Source organism: Azolla caroliniana, unplaced genomic scaffold (genome assembly GCF_043228905.1).
Source record: "Azolla caroliniana isolate FFs.n. ecotype wild unplaced genomic scaffold, voAzoCaro1.0.p SCAF_10, whole genome shotgun sequence".
Classification (NCBI taxonomy): domain Eukaryota; kingdom Viridiplantae; phylum Streptophyta; class Polypodiopsida; order Salviniales; family Salviniaceae; genus Azolla; species Azolla caroliniana.
The window spans coordinates 15,449,010-15,460,328 of NW_028230445.1; positions in this window are offsets into that span (position 1 = coordinate 15,449,010).

The window sequence follows — 11,319 nt, forward strand, 5'->3', positions numbered from 1 at the left end:
GTTGCCGACTCTACCATCTCTACTTCGAGATGGGTGTGGAAATCAACCAGACCATTATGTTTGCGGATCTATAATACTCTCCATATTATGTATGACGGTCACCGATTGCATGTGCCCAGCTAACTTATATGAGAGGAACGTGATGACAATGACAGAATGCTACATTTGTAGATAAACTGCATATAACATATGAATCATGATATATGAGACAAAAACCATCAGTTTCTTTTATTAAAGGTCATTGGACACACACACACACACACATGTCTTCGCCCTCAACTTAGAATAGAGTTCTATAGAAAGGGGACAATGCAACAAGTAAATTGCAAGCAAGGTTTCTGACATCTATATGGGGGGGGGGGGGGACGTAGGAATGAGGGAATCACCACATTTGTTGATACATGACATATTATGTATGATATCTTAGACATTGCAAGAGGGGTTTGGATCATTGCCTCGAGTTGTGCAAAGTCGAAGGGCTAAAAGTATTCAAGTTTCTATTTCAAGGAACTTCATATGTATAATTGAAATATAAGAGCATTCCCATACCCATTAGAAGGAATGTGAGGGTCAGTGAACTTAACTTCCCTCGTCCCAACTTCCCTCGTCCCAGTGACTTGCTCAAGCCCAAACAAATACACAGAAAATCTATAAGTGGATTCCTTTAGATATAGCTCAAGACCTTAGGAGTAGAAGACACCAAAGACCACATGTGAATAGATCGAGACACCACTCCCCTCACAAATCGATCAAAGTGATAATTAGGAGGTGTTACAAGCTCATGTTGAGACTCCACAAGCACAATACTGCAATTTGAGATGAGGTATCTTATGGTGCTTTGGGATGGGCCAACCAACATGACCAATCTTATGTTCTCACTTTTTATCTTTACGGTTCATTAATTTGCATTCTAAAACAAAGTGAACAAGCTATGTATTGTTTTTGGCTCATCAGTCACATTGGCTTGTTTAGAGATGTAAAATGCCTCTTCTTTTCCTATTTTCATAAAATAATGTATATATTAAAACGTCATGGAAATACAAAAAACCCTTCTTGTCCCAACTAGACATTTGATGATGAACCCAATTATGAAAATCATCAAACCACTTTCGCCTTTTTACATAATTTTTTCTATGGTTATTTAACCCACATCTTTGAAAGGGGGAAATTTTCAAAATGAGCCCCTAAATTTACATTAATGGGTAAAATTAGTGCAATACTATATATATAATACAATAATCGCTAAAACTTTCCCTTGTCTTGATGATTTCCTTCAAAACGAATGCATGAGAAAAAGTTTTGTTTCCCAAAATAGCCCACACATTTATAATACTATCAAAACAATTACTAAGCTAGTTCTCTCCCTATCTCTCTCTAAGTAGATGGTGAAGAAACCCATCAAAATTGATACTATCATGCAAGTATATATATATATATATATATATAATATGTATATATGTTTACATGTTTGTGAGAACTCCAATTGCGAGCTACAACAAAAACGAACAAAACTATAATCCCTAATCAATTGGACGCATGCCATTTGTAAATTGGTTCAAGAAGTAGGATATGACATCGAGCTCCATCTTGAGCACCCTAAGAGAAATACTTGAAGTATGGGAAAAGAGGTGTAACTATACTATCAAACATTAATGAAGCCCATGCTTTGGGGCACTTGTCAAGTGCCTCGCCTCATTATGATAAAGGAGAGCGACAACCCTCCACATAACATGGATCCACTATCTAGCTATCAAAATATGGAACATGGTAACATCTAGCCAAGGGGGATTGTGCATGCATGTCAAGCCGTATTGAAGAGATTGAGGACGAGGAACATTTGACATTCATATGTCAAATTAAAGGCATGTTTTGCACCATCGTTCGCTCGATGAAAACGTAAGCTTAAGTTAGGAATTCTGGAAATTAAACTTAGGTTAATACAATTAACGAATTATAATATGAGAATTTCACAAATAGGTTGTAAAGTACCTTAATATACACGCTTAATCTTCATTTAGAAACATACCCCACAATTTATTTTATTTTTACAAAGTTACCACCATCCTTTCAAACCTTTACTCAAAAGTAATTAGTCCTTCAAAGCATATGCCAAAGTGTCTAATTATACTATTGCTACCTTAATTTCAAAGATTACATTGTTAAGTTTAATTGTTTGGACATTTAAATTTAAGTAAGCTTGATTATTTTTGTGTTAATTACACATAATACTTGATTTTACAAAGATTCCCTGATACTTTCATTCAACATTTTGTAATGAAACACTTAATTGCAACGAACTTGTTGTAGACTAAACTCTTATGGTACATATTAACATTGCGTATACAAAGACATAACCTATTTTTTCCAATATCCTCGTGTGAAAAGTAATTTATTGTAAAGCCAATAATTTGCAAATGAGAAATTCGATATGTTTTTTTGTAAAAAAACTTGTTGGATGTTTTTTTAAATTTAGTTTTGCTTTTTTTTTAAAGAATAGTTGGATGTTTTTTGAGAACTTGGTGGAGAATTTTATTTATTTATTAAAAAAATACACTCACATAAATTTTGCTGATTTTATAATAAGAGGCATTTTGCTTTATTGCTCATTCTCGTGCTACATAAAAATAAGTCTTTGTGATGCTACCAAGAGAAGATGGGGTTAACATGCATTCTAGTTTCTTGACTCTCTTTTTTTTTTTTCCAAAATAAAGCTACTTTCCCATTAGTTAGGAAGGATTATTACAAGGAGACTATACAAGGAAGCTTATACACAAAACGGGGAATCTCCCTCAGATCAAGATCAAGAAAATGAGACTACTTACATAGTTTTTCAAACCGACTACCTAAAGTAAGTAGATACCTATACCTAAAAGCAGTGGCCTTTAGTGTCGGCCAGAATGAGCTGACTCCCGGGGCCTACATCGAAGGGAGGGAGGCGTGAAAGAAGGAAACAACCATCGTGGGGGCTGGTAGTTCCACCTCGGTCCACTTTCTCCTAGCGTCACCATAGGCGTGTTTCACCATTTCTGCCAAAAGCGCAACCGGGTAGTGGCCACGTCATTGGAGTGGTTGCAAACCTCATCTAATTGCCCTCGTAGGCAGCTGATAAGCGCGAACCAGATATCCATGATCACTTCCTTTGGGGGTTGTACCCGATCTTGGAAAACCTTTAAGCATCGCGCTTTCCAGACATACCATAAGGTGAAGGCCGCGATCAACCTCCAAATTTCCAAGAACCTAGGGGATGCGGACAACAAGTCTCTCTTGAAGCGGATCTTGTGGATCTTTCCGATTTGGCCTCCCATGCATACATAGCACCAAGTATCCTCATTAAAGGCGTCCGTCCACCTATCAGTCGAGAGGTCAATCCATGCCGCAACACTCCACGAGGCTGTTCCAACCACTTCACATGCCGCTAGGAGGCGAGTGACTTTGTCCCATACCTTTTGAGCTTGAGGGCAATCCCAAAGACAGTGTCTCAGAGACTCAATGGGTGAAGAGCAAAGTGGGCATCCTATCGGGCCGCCCCTTTTACCAAGCCATTCCCCAACAGGAATCACATTGTGACCAATCTGCCACCAAAAGAGCTTGATTTTTTCAGGCATGTGGAGACGCCAAAGACCCTTCCAAAAGGTAATGAGCACCTCGTCAGGGATGCCCAATGTTCGCCATCCATTATGAATGGGACCAGCGAGCTGCAATTGTAAAGTCCGCCCCAATTTAGTGCTATATTCAAAGAAGTGGTAGAGTTTGTCACCATGTTTCCACCTGAAATCCCCTGGGTCCCATTCTAGTTCAACGAGGGGACGAGAACCATATACCCATAACTTCCAATGGGGTTCCACCTTAGTAACATCTGGGTCTGTCTTCCAAATGTTATCAACCTCCGCCACCATTCGAACCGGAAGCCAAGTGCCCCTACTTTGCCTCTCCCCAAAAAATGTATCTCTTCCCAATCGACTCACACCCTTCACCAACTTAACCATTCCAGCCTCATCAAAGAGACCGAACCATGCATCTTCTCGCATAGTCCCCAACAGAACCCTATCAACTGCCTCAGCTATAGAGTGAAGCCCTGTCTGCGCCAACTTTCCCCATGCCAGGCCCTTAAGCTGCCCTAACATCATGTCATCGCTTGTTCGCACCTGAGGATTCCAAAATAAGGGTTGTCTAGCCCATTCGATGAGTGTCTCTGGGGTGTGCTTGACCAAATGTTGTCGCACATGACACCACGCCCGCAAGATGGAGTTTGTTACCCTGTCCTCCTGTTGACAAGCCATCTTGGGTGGGACTCCACTCGTGCAACACCAGTTCAAGGAGATAGGCCAAGGCCTACCATACTTGGGAGTCCCTACTTGCAACCTATTGCGAAGTAGTACCTTCCAACACCCCTTACTTGGGAGAAGGCAACGAACCACTAATTTGGCCAGCAATGCACGGCTCTGTGTTAAGGGGTCAATGAGGCCAAGCCCCCCTTTGGCTCGCGATTGCGTTAACCAATGCCATGACACTCTGGCAGCAGCCATTGGGTTGTCCTTACCGGACCATATAAATCCCCTGATGGCAACCTTAATCGCATGCAAACCTGTCGGGTCCATAATCCAACATGAGACCGAGTGCCACATGGTGGCGAGCATCACTTGGTTCGCAATAAGGACCCTCCTAGTGAAGGATAATTTAGATCTACTCCATTGGTTCAGCTTCTTGCTTATTTTGGCTTGCACATGGGACAGTTGCGCTCCCTTGGGAATTGCCCTCCCCATAGTAAATCCTAGATACTTGAACGTCGTCCCATTAGGGACCCATGTAAAATCGGCATGGGGATGCCACCTTGGTTTCTCTTGTTCGCTGAACCAAAGGCCTTGGGTTTTATCCCAATTGACCTTGGCACCAGCAGCCTGACAAAAGTCCTCGACTAGATGTTCAGCCTGCTGCAAATTCTCCTCATCACCTTGCAGGAAGAGGACCGTATCATCAGCATATTCGGATAGAAGAAGATCTTCACTCGCATTAGGGATGGGCAATCCCCTCAATCCGTTGCATGGGGCTTGTAAGTAGGCAGAGAATGCCTCGGTTACGAATAGATAAAGATATGGGGCTAGGGTGCCTTGCCTCACTGAGCGTTGTAGTTTGAAGGAAGGGCCCCTAGCACCCGCGATTAGCACACTGTTGGTAGCAGTCCGGTAGAGGGCAGAAGTGCATTTCCTCCAATTTTGGGGTAAGCCCATAGCTCTCATCACGTTTTCCAAGAAGGGCCAAAGGACCCTATCGTATGCCTTCTCGAAGTCAAGCATCAGAATAGCTGAGCTCGAGATGGACTGATCAGCCAATGCCATGGCTTCCCAGAGAAGCAACACATTATCAAAGATACACCTGCTCCTAATAAAACCTGTTTGATTCTCATGTATAATGTCCGGTAAGAAGCTTGCTAACCGTCGCGCGGGGACTTTTGCCAAAATCTTGTAAATCGTGTTAAGGATCGTTATAGGACGCCATTGGCGCAACTCCAGGCTTCGCTCTACCGCTTTGGGAATGAGATAAATCATCCCCTCAGCCAGCCCGGTCGACATCGTTCCTGAGGACCAAATCTCTTGAACCCCGGCTTCCAAGGACGGGATAACAATGTCCCAATGGATCTCGAAAAAATCTCGTGAGAGACCATCGGGGCCGGGGCATGCTCCTCTCCTCAAATCCCTGAGTGCCTCCGAGAGTTCTATACGAGAAATGGGTCTATCGAGCACCATTTCCATCTCTCAGGATACCTTGGGGTGAATGCAAGTCATCACCCTATCAGCCAGCTCTACGTTTTGCCTCATATGCACAGGTGCAAGTAGGTCTTGATAGTATTGTGTTGCCAAATGCAAAATCTCTTCCTTGTCCTCCGTAATTGAGCCGTCTGGTTTGCGCAACTGTTGTATACATCCACCACCACCCTTGGGAGCCTTGCAATGAAAGAAATGTTGGTTGACCCTATCGTCTATTCTAGCTCACCATGCCGCAGTCCTTCGAAATAACATTCGGTTCCTCTCCTCCGTCCTTTCCCGAACCTTCATCTTGGCTTCCTCTAGCTTAGATCTAGACCAAATGCAGCCAGGGTCCGCCTGTAGCAAGCGTTGCGCTGCCGCAACGGACTTCCTTAATTTTATTTCAATGGCTCTGACCTGTTGGAGGGCCCGCTTGGTCTCTTGCTGTAAAAAGGAGGGGGAGAGGGCCAGTTTTTTTTGCAAATCCTCACTAGCCGATTCTCATACAATGGTCTCCTGCCATATACTCTGTAGACCCGCCTTCACCTCTTCACTCTTCATGATCTTTATGGGGATTTTCATGTTGAGACTCCCGTGGGTGCCGTTGGGTGGGTTAAGGTCTAGTCTCATCGGTTGGTGATCAGAGAAGGTAAGGCCTGCCAAGATAGCGAAGGATCCCCCCAACTCCTCAAGGGATGAGCTGATGTATATGCGGTCTAACCGCGCAAGGCTACCACCCCTAACATTCACGGCGGCTCTCGAGAAGTGTAGCGAATGTGAACATCTCCTAAGGGAAGAGCCCCATGTATCTTTCACCCCAATTTTGCCAATTAAGAGAGCCCATGAGTCCAGCTCCGCACCATGAATTGGTCTTTGGGTCCCCCCTTTCCTGTCACCCAGATGTTCAGTCATGTTGAAATCACCAGCCATTATCCATGCCTCTGCATCAGGTAATGTGGTCGCTAACATCCTCCAGAAGATTGCTCTCTCGAGGGATGAGTTAGGGGCATAAATGTTTAGCACCCCAATCTGTAGGTGATTCCATTTCAGAAGCACATATAAAGCCCTACCCGCAACCAACGTGCCATGTGATGTTACTTCATATCGGGCCTTATCACCGATCGAGATGCAAACCCCTCCCCTTCTTTGAAGGTCACCCTGTGTCGCCGACCACCACGTGGTCCACCCACCCGACAAGGGGTTTACTAGGCTCTGAATTCTCTCTTCAGAGAGATGGTGTTCCTGCAACAGCAGTATGTCGAGCTTGCCCCCAATATTAGAGGGATTCAACTCCTCCCGAAGTCTTTTGCACTCTTGGTGCTGCCGACCTCCACCAAGGCCCTGTACATTCCACGTTAAGATCCCCATCCGAAAACGGTGAGGTTGACGCCCATGTCCCGGCTGACCCCCATGTCATGGGGCAAACTAACGCCTATTTCTGGGGCTATGGGCTCTTGCGAAGGCTGAAGAGCCCCTAAGGGGTTCTCGGCTTGTTGATCCCAACCCGCTTCAAATAGTTCTCGCGATACGTTTTGGCTCTTGAGTGGTTGTCCAACCTACATCCCTTTATCCCAAATAGTCCTCACCAAACTAGGTGATGGTTTGCATGTACTTCCCTTCTCTTTGCCCTTGATCTTGCCCGTCCTTATCCATGATTTCAATAATCTGAGGTCACCGCCACATTCACGTTCCATCATGGGGGAGGCCTTAGCCAACATCTCCTTTGGGGTGGAAAGTACACGATATGGTTGCAACTCCATCGGGGAGGGGAACAGGAGATGAGGATCGTGTGGGGGAAGGGACCAAGAGTCACAAGGGGACAATGTTGCTGCCAACGCTTCTGGGTTGTCCTCTCCTAGCCCTTGGAGCAATGTAAATATGTTGGTAACCCTCCCCTTTAGGTCGTGTGCTTCTGCACTCCTTGAGAGGATCTTCACCCGTTTCGAGGGTTGCTCGTTCGCACTTGCTGGTGACACTGTAGTGGGACTGTGGTCAAAGGGAAGGCCTTGAGAGGGGGCGGAGGCCGCACCTAGGCTTCCAGGTTTCCCCTTCTTCTTCACGGGTTGCCAAGGAGCCTTGTCACCCTTGGTTGACGTAGTCTTACTAGAGTCTTGAGGTTCTGAGCTTCCCTTTCCAGTCTTACGAGGACAATTCTTAGCTAGGTGTCCTTTCTGTTTGCAAATAAAACACTGTCCAGGGAGTCCCTCGTAAACCACTTTCACCACTGTGAGACCTAGCTCTTTAGAGTAGAGCCTAATTCTTGTTGGCAATCCATGGAGGGAAGACACTAAGATACGCACCTTAGGCACCTCCGCGATTGTGTCTGCCATAGACATTTTTTGAGGGAAAATCGTCCCTATCTGTTCACCAAAAAAAGGAAGCAAATGGCACAAATGGGGAGGGAGGCCAGGAAATGTTGCGGTGATCACCCTGGGGTTGTTTAGTTTTTGTAACTCTTCACTTGGATCGAACCCTGGTGACCATGGCTGGAGCAATACCTTGCCGTACTTCAATTCAAGTACCTTGAGCTCTACCAAGGGTTGCGCCAACGAATCATCACCCAATTCAATATGGAAGAAATTTTTCCCTAAACCCCTGACACTCTTGATCGATGGCATGTTCTCCATTACAACCTTCTTGAGGCATGTCACGAACCATGCCACGATTTGGTCTACCTGCGAGAAACCTACATACAAAGGACGTACGTCGTAGGCGTTCGATTTCCTCCCCTAAGAGTCGGTTGGCCTCCGGGGACAAGGTGATGTCTAAAGCTATACTTCCTTCTCCTTGTAGCGAACTAGGGTTTGTTGGGAGTTCGGAGCATCCCCCCACATTAATTGGAAGTTCGGATCCTCCCACCATGTCAAGCTATAGGTTCTGATTTTTTAGTTCTCTGTCTTCCTCTTCCCCCCCCCCCCCCCCCCCCCCCCACCCCTCTTTTCTATCTTTTTTGTTTTTTAAAATTTTTTCAGTATTATTTGGGGGGAGGTATTGCGGTGGGTACCTGACGGCAAGTGTGCTGAAGCGGTGGCCGCAGAACAATCACTAGCCGCTGATGAGCGGCCGAAACTCCCTCTTGCGCTAGCTACTGTTCCTCACTCGCTTTTGTGGGGCTGCTCCTCAGTTCCTTCTCACGACATGCCGCATGGTCCGCTCCTGCCTGCAAGTCTGCTGAAGCGACGACCGTAGAACAACCACCAGCCGTTGAAGAGTGGACCAACCTCCCTCCTGCGCTCTTACTTTGTGGGGCAGCTCACTCACGCCCTGTTCTGCTCCCGCCTCTGCCTCTGCGCCATCGCTCCCTGTTTACTTTTTCCAATGATCTTTGCATTGTATCTATATGACCATGCAATGCCCTTTAACCAAATGTGAGAATTTCTTCAAGCAAGCCTAGCATTCCATGACCATTCCGTTCGCCTTTACATGCATTGTTGATCGATCATGATTTTGTTAATATGATGCTATATTGGTTGTTATTGATTATAAGATGACAAGATAAGTGTAAGTTTAACCATTAATGTTCTTTTCAAACTTTAAATGACATCGCCAATATTATTAAATGACATCTACTTTTTATATATTTGAAATTCACCCTTTCTTCCATGAAATCCACTATTTAACATCAATAATGAGCATTGTCACACCCGTTTAGGAGTATGGTTTGTTTTCCCCTAATGTGCTTGTAAGTTGTGTATTGGACATCCATACATTAAGTGTTAATTTCTCTCAATCTCTCCTTTGTATGACTTGCAAAGTCTCTTGGTCCTAGTATGCAAAGTGTTTGTCCTACTTCCTCTTGTTAGTGTGATGAAACTTTGAGTCGGGTATCACTTTGTGAGCACTATAAGACATCTAGATGTACATAGACCCTAATCTCGAACATATGAACCCATCATTTGAGAAGCTCACGAAATGTTATTTGTAGTAGGCCATAATTGCAAGAAGAGGCTCCATTACTCCTTTGTGTATATATTAGCTATAAATCTTGTCATAATACCATGTTCATATTAACTATCTAACTAGCGTGAAAAGATAAGTTGAAGGCAACCAATATTGCAATTTCAATCGAGAATTTTTAGTGATTAAAACATTCACTTAATGACTAGATCGAGTGGGGGAAGTAATCATTTTGTAGCTATAAAAACGGTACATATGCCATAGTAAGGTATATAACTTTTGATGGAATACAAAGAAATTACTATTTTTTGTTCCTTCTTTATCAATTAGTTGTGTATTGTGTCGTCTTTATACATATCTCATTTCCATGTGCAATGGGTGAGGGTGCAAGACTTGATAAGTAGGCATATTAGGTGTGGAGGTTTTGATTAGGAATTCCGCAAGGAAAGGAAGACCATGTCTACACTCTAACAATGGGAAATAATATCATGTTTTTTTTCCTTCTTTCACGCCTCCCTCCCTTCGATGTAGGCCCTGAGAGTTGGCTCATTCTGGCCGACACTAAAGGCCACTGCTTTTAGGTATAGGTATCTACTTACTTTAGGTAGTCGGTTTGAAAAACTATGTAAGTAGTCTCATTTTCTTGATCTTGATCTGAGGGAGATTCCCCGTTTTGTGTATAAGCTTCCTTGTATAGTCTCCTTGTAATAATCCTTCCTAACTAATGGGAAAGTAGCTTTATTTTGGAAAAAAAATAAAATCATGTTTTTTTTTTCATGAAAAAAATCCTCCATTGGTATTAAAATTAAAGTGGCCAGAGGCAATATACCAAAACAAAATAATATCATGTTTTGTTAAATTTCATTCAAAATCCTCTGAACTTTATCACCAAGTAGCTAACCTTTGGGCAAAGAAACCCACATATTGTTAAGTTTGTTGCTCAAGTGTTAGGAAGCAAGGATAAACATTCAACTATCACCCACAACATATATGACCAGAACTCATGATGATAGTGCCTAACTATAGACGCTCAATACTTGGAAACCATGTTGGAAATCATCAACAAGGACTCTAGCTGATGATCTTTGAGTTGTCTATCTTCTTTCAAGTCGGGATGCATGTTGAAGGCCTCAAGAAAAAGGAGTGCAAATGTTTGTCTATATAGAGGCATGCATTTAGTATCGTGGATAGTATCTTCTACCATAATTATGGAATCCAATGAGGGGAGTTGTCCACCATGAGAAGATTCAAGCTCGAGGAGGCTCATTGGGGAATTCCATGTGCCCATTGTGTTAGGAAAGGCATTGGTCACAAGGTAGAGTAGAGAGGCCTATGATGTCTTGCTATGCAAAAAGACACATGTCTTTAATAGTTGATGACAAGTGTCAACACCTAAAACAATAGACAACAAGAGCACACTTGCCCCATTATAAGTTCTTTTACCCTTAGGCCCATTCCAAAAATGGAGCCTTGACTTCATTGCATCTTTTAAACAAAGGGGAAATATGTACATCATTCTAGCCATGGACTACCACACCAAGTGAATAGAAGCAAGAGTTCTATGGAACAACAAAATAGTGCCCATGGCTCATATTCTTTATGAAAATATCTATTATCGATTTCACATCAATATCTCGACCAAGGTGGACACCTCATTGACCATGTCATTGAGGCATTG